The sequence below is a fragment of the Aethalodelphis obliquidens genome, unplaced genomic scaffold (genome assembly GCF_003676395.1).
Source record: "Aethalodelphis obliquidens isolate GAN/ISIS:26980383/991018 unplaced genomic scaffold, ASM367639v1 scaffold11, whole genome shotgun sequence".
In the NCBI taxonomy this organism is placed as follows: domain Eukaryota; kingdom Metazoa; phylum Chordata; class Mammalia; order Artiodactyla; family Delphinidae; genus Aethalodelphis; species Aethalodelphis obliquidens.
Window position 1 is genome coordinate 37,740,503 of NW_020837955.1, and position 10,273 is coordinate 37,750,775.

The following is a 10,273-nucleotide window of genomic DNA, read 5'->3' on the forward strand; positions in this document are numbered from 1 at the left end:
CTCTCTCTCTCTCTCTCTCTCTCTCTCTCTCTCTCTCTCTCTCTCTCTGCCAGGAGCAGAGGCCCTGGCCCAGCCCGACTGCAGCCCCCAATCTCTCATTCCAAAGAAGAGGGCGGAGACCAAATAAGCGGTGATATCCTGCCTCCAGCAAATGTCTGACAAATCTGCACTTTTCTTCATGGAAAATTAAAAAGCTAAACTGCCCCAAGAATCTGATGGAGGATGACAGCCTCCAGGGGCCCTCAGAGTTCATCCTTGAACCAGAAACGAGATGGCGGAAAGAACACCAATCCCCGCATTCTTCTCACATCTTCCTACGGCAACAGCAATTCTGAAATCAGGCGTCTGGTTACATGACCCAGAGATGAGCCAGCTGCTGCCAACTCCCACCTGGATGTCTAGGAGACTGAGGACGGAGAAGTCGGCCGGTCCCACGGGACCTGGGCCAAAACTTCGCCCTGCCCTGGGGTGGTTGCAACTTAACAGCGTGATCATAAGTGTCTGTCGGGAAACCCAACTACTTGGCCCAATTCCCTGGGGCAACTCCGCTTTCTTGTAATCCTGGAGATCCCTTCTGTGCACGAAGCGAATACGGTTCTGTGTGCACATTTGGAAGACTTTACATAAACAGGTTCTTGAATCAGAGGCAGTAATCCTCTGTAGACCAATAGTCTGATTTTTGGTTTGGAAATTATGGTCCCTATAAATACATGCCGGGACATACTTTATATTTTTAATGCAAATATTTACATTCCAAACAAAGGAGCATGGAACTTAAAGACAAGCTATTTATACTGGCCATAAGAAACACTAACGGCCTCCACATTTCTTTCCTGAGTAAATGGCTCCTGATTTCTATTCCTGAAATACCAACCAAAATTCCATAACGTTTATCCCCAAGACTCTCAAGACACAAAAAACTGGGCTCACTACCTTTTAATAGCCCAAAACTCTAGTGTCAGTAAATCCAAGGTTATTACATTAGGCTCTTGACTCCTGCAGAAATTTAGCGACAAGCATTAACTCTCCTGCACCATATGCTGCCGAATTGGGGATACTTTTCTGTCTCCTGGATGCACACCCAGAGGCCCACGTGAAATCCATCACAGCCCTTCCTCCAGGACTAGCTGGCTTTTGAGCATTCATTCAACTCTCGCGACTGAGTGGGCCCCCAGACAGCCTCATCACCCTTGAGGGGCTTGCTGGGCATGGGTGAGTGGACCACACACCCAGGAAAACTAGAAAGAACGTGGTATAAAGTAGGTTGAGTTCAATAGCGTAGAATTGCAGACACTCAGAGGAGGACGGTAACACCTGGATGGGAGGATATGGAGAGATGGTAAGAATTACTGGCAAAGCTTCCCGAAGGTGGTGATGGGACGGGGGGCCGGGGGCTGATGAAGGTTCAGGCCATGCAAAGAGGAGGTTGGATCCACAGTTCCCCCCTGGGATGAACCGGGAGGGAGAACCAAGAGGAGGCAGAAAAGGCTCTCCCACTCAGGCTACCAGGCTGTCAGCCAGCCAGTGGCTCCGGGGGCACCCCCGCCCCTTGTAAATTACATGTGTGTCACAAAGGCTAATCATTATCTCAATCTGGCTAATCACTGCCATGCTCTACAGATAACAAGGCCTGGTTAACAGGCTCACTTCCTAATCTCAGTGTCCCCCTCAATATCCTTATCAACTGCATATCTAATGCTGCCCTTATCAATTTATGCCTAATAGGTACCACGTGCCAGCCCCAAACCCCTGCCCCCCGCCCCCGTGGGTCAGGCCCGGGGCTAAGTACTTATTATTTGCTGTGTGTGGAGGTGGGGTGGGGGATGGGGGGGTATCGTCTTGCCCACTCCTGATGTTTCTTCCTCGTGGAGACAGCGCCACCTGTGTACCACCACCTGTGTCTACACCTGGTGGTGTCCATCCACCCCCATCCCAGGAGTGTGCAAGGAGGACCTAGACACAGGTAGCCTGGCCTTGCCTCTTCCCACACAGAGTAGGCACTGCCCCCTGCTGGCTACCCTGTGGAGGAAGGGGGCCGGCCCAGGGAGAGGCTGCCGCTTTCCCACTGGACCTGTGACTCAGGGGAGGTCAGCCGGCCTAACTGCCCACTTCTCACTTGAGGATTGCGATGCCCACGTGCCCACAGGTTCAATCACATTCTACTATGTCTACTTCAGTCGGGAACAAACATTGCATTTTTACCTCCACCTATCTTTCTCCTCCCCTCTCTCTCTGTAAGTTCAGAACTTGGCCAGGAAAGAGGAGTTCAGTTTGGGGAGCTCCCTTGAACCCTAACTTGTACTACTGGTACTCAAACTACACTACAAGGACAAGGAAGAGATTATTAACCCCACTTTACAGGTGAGGAAACCAAGGCACAAGGAGATTAAACCACTTGCCCAGGGTCATGATCAAACGCAGGTCAACGGGGTGCCCAGGCTCACCCACCACCTCCAAGGGCCTATACAGGATTCAACACCCAGGCTAAAAGAACATCTCCATGATGGGCACCAAACATTTGGTTGATTGGAAAATGAAGGTGCTGGCCGAGCTTACTTCATCCAGCCCGAGTCAGTTAACGTGTGTCACGAAGGGCAGACAGAGCTGCCCAGACCCCTTTCAACAAGGGGTGAGAAAATAACACACCTTCACAGACCTCTCAGACTCTGAAATGCACCTTCTAACATCACAGCAAATGTGCCACGGGCCCCGGCCCTGGGGGCAGCTCCCTACAAGGGCACAGCAGAGCAGGACAGAACTTCCCCCCAAGATCCAGGGCTGCCCCGAGAGGGACAGAATTGCCAACTCTCATGTCCTTTCCCCCTCAGAGGCCACTCCACTATGTTTTTGACCACAGGGAGCAAAAAGGGCCAGCAAACACATACTCCATTTCAAGAGAAGACGTGAAACCACCAGGTTCCCGCATATCACTAGAAAAAACAATTGCGCCTGCCTTGTAATCTAATTATTTGCCCATGCTGGGGTATTTTCCAGGCACCTGGGTAACTAGGCTGCCTGTTTCAATATTTTTATCACAAACACGATTCTGGAAAGTGTCCAGGTTTCCATTATAATGATACTCTCTGCTTTTGAGGATCCACCAGCCTCACTTTCTTCAGAGACCTGAAAGGCCTGGACCAGGACAAACTCTAGAAATGTAGCACAGGTGTCAGGGAGAGCCTGCCCCGGCAAAAAGGCCCCCCCCCCCACACCTACTCAGGACTCTCTGACGCTTACAGTGGTGCTCAAGATGTAACATTCAAAAGCCAGCCACCCCAGCACATTTCCTGGTCTGCCCTGGGCTTAAGCGCATCTCATGGGAGCACAGCCAACCTGACCTACAGCCTGTCCACAGCATTCCGCTGGAAGCATCCCAGAGGGCAACTGTGGATCCAGGCCCCTCTTTGCACAGATGAAGAAATAGCCCAGAGAGGTGAAGCAACCAGCCTGACTAGAATCCAATGTGTCCTGGGGCTCCCGGCCTTACGGGGTGTAAGAGAAGTCCTCTGAGGTAGAATATGCCAGAATTCCACCCCCAACACACACCAAGAAATATACACATCTACATAAAAGACTGTACGTGCAATTTCAGAGGGATCAGAGACGCCCCCCGTCCCTGGTGATGAGCTCTAGAGCTGAAGAATACCACAAAAGCCGATGTTTCTTAAGCACTTACTGTATGCCGCTCCAAGTGCCGGGCAGGTATTGTCATGTAGAGGACCCCAGCTCTCAGGCCAGGCCAGTGAAGTCGCCCCAGACCACTCCAATGTCAGAGTCGCTAATGCAGACTCCTGCCGCACTCTGGGCAGCACTGTGGAACTCCGACTTGCAAGTTCTGCCTCGCCTACTGCTCTGAGCGCTGCCTCTCAGCTCCCACGCACCTGGCCCTGGGCCTGCACCTGGAAGAAGGCATCAATGCTGCATGTAGCTGCTGCTGATGAAAGAGGCTGCTCGCGTTTCCTGTACATCCTTTTCGAAATCAGCAGAGACTGAGAACCTGCTTTCTCCTGCCACCTCCCCGCCCCTTACCACTTGCTGATTCACGCCCGCCTTCCCCTTCTAGAGCCAGGATTGTTTTTCTCCCCCTCCAGCCCCATTTCCCTCCTTCCTCCACTGCCATTCCGTGCTCCTAGCTCCTGCACATCCGGATGACTGAAAGCTTCTTCCCTGTGATCTCCAAGAGCCTCCCTGCCCTCTGAGACAAAGGGGGACACCTGTCTGACCTGGCTGGCACAGGGCCAGCTGGGAATCAGTAGGGGCCCAGCAAATGACAGCTGTTATGACCAAATGTCTTCCTCCCCAACCCCCGTACTTAAAAAATATATATATTCTGTATTGGCCCAAATCCGCAAAAAACCTTTACTTTTCTTCCTAGATATGGAGACGGGATACTCAGTAGACAACTCCCACCTCTATGCTTCATTTCATGCTGTGAAGACACGGGTCTACACATAAATCATCTCGTCCCAGTGCTTCCTTTTAAAGGATGAGCGTCTCAGGAAGGAAATCAGACCCCAGCACTTGAGAACAATAACGAAAGACCCTGTACGTCGTTAGTTAGTCTCCCAGTACGTCGTTAGCTAAGTGAGAAGACGGGCTCTGGATTCACAGCAAAGCAACACAGTTCCAGCGGAACTCAGTCGACATCACCTGAGTATCCTGACTTTCAGGTGGATGTACCGTTCTCACCAGTGGCTGCAAGTGTCGCTTCTAAATCACGTGCTGCTAAAGAGATGCCCAGTGACAGGGTGCTCACACGGTGACACTGCCAGGCCAGCTACGTTTCAAACTAGTTTCTGTTGTTAGAATTTAAGGAAACTCCTCTCTCATACAAATGCATCCCAAATGACACCTGGCAATCCAGGGCCTGCTGAGGCCTGGGGACCAGGACAGGGTCAGGATACAGGGACAGGAAGCAAGAGCTCCCCACCACAGCGAAGGTCCATTCATCTAGGAGTTTCCAAGAGGCTCCAGTCCAGCGGGGTGGGATGACAGAGCCGGCCCAGGAGCTGGAGAATCAGAGACCTGGGCTGACTTTCCACTTCTGGGCTGTGTGACCTCAGACCCACTGCTCCGAGCCTCAATTTCCACATCAGTAAAAGGAGACTCTCCTCCTATACAACCCACCTCTCACTTTCCTTGCCTCACTGTCCTGCCCACCTCTGAACGCAGCTCGCTGTTCATTTGTCCATCAGGTACAGGCATTTTTGCCTGCTCCCTTCCTCCGAGGGCTGGGACTCTAATCATGGTGTACTATTTGATAATGAAATTACATGAAAAGTTTTAGGCAGGGTGTCTCTTTCCACATGACAAGAATTCAGCGCTTTGCAAGGCAGAAATAGAGACACAGATGTAGAGAACAAATGTATGCACACCAAGGGGGGAAGGGGGGTGGTGGTGGGATGAACTGGGAGATTGCAATTGATGTATATACACTAATATGTATAAAATAGATAACTAATAAGAACCTGCTGTGTAAGTAAATAAATAAATTAAATGAAAAACAAAAGAATTCATCAAATAGCTGTTGAATGGATGCATGACACACAGCACATGAAGCAGCCGGGCACATGGCCACAGGCACATCGGGCTCCCGTCAATTCTCAATCCCTCGGCCTCGGGGAGATGCGATCCCCACGCCTCGTCAGGTGTCACAGGTCTCTGACAGTGGGATGCCCTCCCCAGTACACAGACACAGGGCCAGACGTCAAGCTTCAGACCTCCTGGCAGAGTACTCACCCCACCCCCTACTTGTAGCACTGGAGCCCACACTTAAATGTCCAGGCTCAAGAATTCTCGTGAGAAGTAACAAGACCTGTCAAGTCCATTTTTTTCCCCCCAACTGGCTGGAGCTGAGCCAAAGCTGCCCTCCTTAGGTAGGGCATGTGCTCACCTGCCCAGGGCAGCCCCAGAGCGTCTCCCCTCTCCCCATCCCCCGGAGCTCGCCTGGACGCGGATGCTATCCATGCCATCGGCAGATGCCAGGCGGATGCTAGCCGGGCCACCTCCAGCCAGGCCCTAGGTGGCCTTGGACAACCACAGTCTAATCACAACCCAGCCCTAACCTAAAGCTTCTGCTAGTGCAGGTTCCAAGAGCCTGGGGCTCCCATGGCCCAGCTGGTTGACTTGGAGTTTCTTTTCTGCTCCTTCCCCAGACACCAAGTAAGCAGAGTCCACTTCCCAGCCTCTCCCAAACTTTCCTGTAAACATAGCCTCTTCCAGATGCAGGGATTAATCTTCTCTCCTTCAGGCCAGCAGAAAATCAAATTCCTCACCTCTTCTGGCCAGGGGCAGCAGCAACAGAGGAGAAGAAAGGTGCAGACACAGAGGCCTCACGGCAGCCACAGTGACGGTGCTGGGATGCCTGGCCATCTAACCATCAAAGAAAAGCAAGGCTCACGTGGGATCCAATATGGACAAACCCGCCTCTCCACCTCCCACACACAATATCCTGGATGAATTAACCCTGCTCACTGCAGTCATACAATACCCAGAGAGAAAAAACACAAAAACATCATTGAATTTCCTTCAGAGGGCCCTAGAAATGGTTCTCCCGGGAAGCTGGACCTGGGAGGGAAGAAGAGCCCTGCAGCTCCACTTCTGGCTCAACTACGCACCTATGCACTGAGAGAGACCACGGCAAGCTACTTCACCTGGCTGGCTCAGTTTCCCCATGCAGCAGGAGGCAAGGAAAACATTTTCCTGCCAATCTTTCAGAAGTATTAGAGACAAAAACGTATTTGATTTAAAACTACCTCATAAAAAGGCATTTTTATGCCCATGCTATTTTAAACAAAATCATATATGATTTGCACCTCAAGACGGCCTGATTCAACGTACAGTTGGTAAAATTAATAAGTGCCACGTTCTGGAAGGGAGGGTTCCTGATTTTGCACCATTTGGGAAGGGGGCGGGAGCAGGAAAGCTGGGCATGGAAAATGGTGTGCGAGGTTCTAGAGGAAGTTGGGGCAAATCTCCAGGCCTCAGTTTCCACCTGGACGCCTCAGCGGGTGCACGTGCCCCCGGGCTGCTTTCTGCTCCAACACCGGCTGGCTGGCTGCCCTCTTAGGAACCGCAGTTGAGGAAAGAGGAGCTGGGGCCCTGCGAAGCCCTCGGCTCAGCCTCACAGAACAGCGCGCCACATCCCTTCCCGGGGCGTCCTGCGGCTTCCTGGACATACAACTTCATTCCCCAGAACTCCGTGCCATCAACTCACCCAACGTGAATGCAGCGAAGGGCCTCGGGGAACCGGAAACTGGGGACCGGAGGAGCGAGTCTCAGCCCCAGGCTTTGCCGCCTCCTTCTCGAACCTCCCTGCTCGAGGCGCGGACGTCCAGCTGCCTACAGCCGGCACTCAAGCCCCAACCTTCAGTCCACACCCGCCGCTCCACCCCGCGGGCCGACCCCGGGCGCTGGGCGGACGGGCAACGTGGGCACCAGGACCGCGACGGGGCGGTCGAGCAGCCGCACCCAGGACCCTGGCGGCTCCAGATCCTGCACACACAAGCACACACAAGCGCGCGCGCCGGCCAATCCGTTCGCCCGGAGGAGTCGGAAGGCGCCTCCACAGCTCTTCATTCATTCCCCCAAAGGCGAGGTTCCCTTCTCCCGGGCGCCTCCATCCCAAGATCCTAGGGGGCTCCAAGGGGGCCAACTGCGCCACGAGCCGCCCGCCATCCGCCCACGGCCGCCAAGTCCTCTCCACCCGCACACGCAACCCAACAGACTCGGGCTCCATCACGATCGGCAGCGTCGCCCCCGCGCAGGGGCCGTTGCCACCCCGGCTCCCCACAGCTTCGTCACCCCGCAGCCCCACCGCCCGGCCGCCCCGCCGCGCCACTCGGCTCAGACCTGCAGCGCTCGGCTCGCCGCGCCCAGGCCGGCCGGGGACGCCGCCGCCGCCGCCACCGCAGCCGGGAAGCGCCGGCTACTCCGGAGTCACGCCGCCTCCTGAGCTGCGGCGGGGCGCTGGGAGGGGGCAGGGGGCGGGGAGGAAGGAAGAGGGAGCGGGGAGCAAAAGTTCAGGACGCCCTGGGCCTCGCCGCGCCCCCGTCTCCTCCCAGGCCCGCCTCCGCGGTCCCCCTCCCGGAACCCGGTACCACAGGCTTCGGCGCCTGGGACACCCCCAACACACACCAAGCCTCCCCTCCCAGTGCGGCCGCAGGACTGGAGCCGGGGCGAGGAGGCGGTTCTGAACCCGAGTCCAGGAAAGAGTGGCAGATGCACACCTACCTGCCTCGGGCCGCGCCTGGAAACTTCCCAGAAGTGCGCCGGGAAGCGGAGCGCAAGGCTGGGGAATCCCCACCCCCACCCCCATCCCCACCCAAAGCGCGCTCTTAAGGAGAAAGCACCGATCTGTCGGTCCGTCGGTCCTCCGCCTGCAGCGCGCCGCCCCGATTCCGACTCCTGGGGTCGTTCTCCTGGACAGCCACCCCGTGCGTGCCCCGTGGCGTGCGCCCCCCGCCGGCCTCCGGCTGTCCGCGGCGCCACCACCCCGCCGCCGAGTCCCCCGTCCCCGAGCTCCGACCGCATTTTCCCGAGCCGGGGAGGGGGGCGTGCGACCCTTCCCGCGGGGTCCCCAGCGCGCGGGGCGCCCAGAGCACGGCCAGAACCGGCGGCGAGGGGACGCCCTCGGCTGGGGGCCTCGGTTGCCTCGGGGAGACTGGGCCGAGGGTCGCGGGGCCCAAACCTGCCTCGGCTCCGCGCGCTCGCAAGTTCATTGTCTGCCTGGGCCGTCGTCGCCGCCGCCGCTGCCGCCGCGCCGGGAGCGCCGCGGGGAGTGAGGCTGCGCGCAGCCTCCGCCAGGCCGGACTCCCTACGCCCAGCCCGGGCCGCCCCCGGCGCTGCCCGGCCAGAACGCGGAGGGGCGCCGGAGCCCGGAGCCAGACACCACCCGCCGCTCGTCGCCGCCCCCGCCGCCGCGCCTGGCACCCAACTTGTACCTGAGAAGCCCAGAGTCCAGCCCGGGAGCCTCTTCGGCTCCGGCTCCGCGGGAGCGCGCCCAGCCCCGCGCCTCGAGCCCCTCATCCAGGGCGCGTCAACCTGACTCCCCGAGCGCAGGGAGGAAAAGTTTGGGAGTGACGTGCGGATGGCGAATGAAACATCCGAAAAGAACCCTCCCCCCGCCCCATGTCGCGCTGACACACATCAGCTCGAGTCTGGAATGTGAGAAAAAGGCGTGTGCGCGGAGCGGTGGGTTTGGTTCCCGCCCCCTCTCCTTCCAAGTAAACACGGCTTGTGCGATGCGGTGATTCCAAATAGAAAGCAAACCGAAACCCCTAAAGTCTGCCAATGACACCCTGCCAGAGACATTTTTAACGAACTTGGCGGTCTGGAGCCAGCCCATACGTTGATATTCAAGGCCACGGCGCTGTTGGGTTCCGCGCCCTCTGTTGTATTTTTGCATCCCGAGAAGGCTCTCACGGGCTCTTCGGCCCAGCCTGTTTGCTTCCACGGTGAGGGAAGGCTCAGCGGGACCCCGAGCCCGGCCGGCCGCAGTGGCCCAGGGGGTGGCAGCTCCAGGAAACCACCTGGGCTGCCCGAGGTCAAGGAAGCGGCACCAGTGGTCGACTCCAGGCTCTTGAATGGAGATACCGTCAGTTAAAGAAAAGACACTTTGAATTCTGGAAGACTCGACTCAAGCCCAACCTCTCAGGAAACAGGTCCAAGGGACAGAAAAAAAAAAAAAATCCTTGTTCTCAGTCACATAGCCTTTTGCCTGCCCGTGTCCCCATGGCTACAGTCCAGCATCTTGTCCTCAAAGCAACAAAGCAACCAAGAGTGGAGCTAAAATGCTCCGTAAGTGTCAAGCGCTGGCCCACCGCTGAGGGATGCGTCCGGAGGGTGCCTTTTCCCCCTTTCCTCTCTTTCTGGAAATACGTGACTTTGATCGCTTGAGGCTTCATTTCACCACCCCCCACCCAAACTATAAGCCACCCTGAGGTCATAAACTTCGGCTCGGCATCCACGGCAGCTAATGCAGAGGTCACAATCAGAGGATTATAACTGCAGATGGAAAGCTGGGATGAGAGGGGAATTCTTCAGAACGGTATCTTGTTTTCCTGCAAATAATGCCTCTTACATAAAATCTACGAAGAAAGATTAATGCAGCAAAGAGACCAGCCTTAGAGTCTCAGACTAGATTGCTCTTTCCATATAGACTCCACTTGGTGGTTTTTGTTCATTATTATTTTTTTAAACAAAAAGCTTTTTCTGAAAAGTACAATGAGCTGCTTTTTGCAGGGTTCACAATTCCCAATAGATGATGAGGCCG

At 55.8% G+C, this 10,273-nt stretch overlaps 1 protein-coding gene across 8 annotated transcripts in view; it reads right to left on the reverse strand.

Annotated features, from left to right (window-relative positions):
* The window catches only part of CHST15 (carbohydrate sulfotransferase 15), a 100,467-nt gene extending 91,307 nt beyond the window's left edge, over nt 1-9,160 (reverse strand). For 3 of the 8 annotated variants that reach the window (XR_003433954.1, XM_027112870.1, XM_027112866.1), the window contains exon 1: nt 3,677-5,383. The gene's annotated coding sequence lies outside the window, so the exon portion shown is untranslated. Of the gene's footprint in view, nt 1-3,676; nt 5,384-7,216; nt 7,817-7,851; nt 7,978-8,942 lie in introns of those variants that run through there. The other 5 variants (XM_027112869.1, XM_027112867.1, XM_027112871.1 and 2 more) reach the window with 5 other exon arrangements.
* Nucleotides 9,161-10,273: the final 1,113 nt, after the last annotated feature.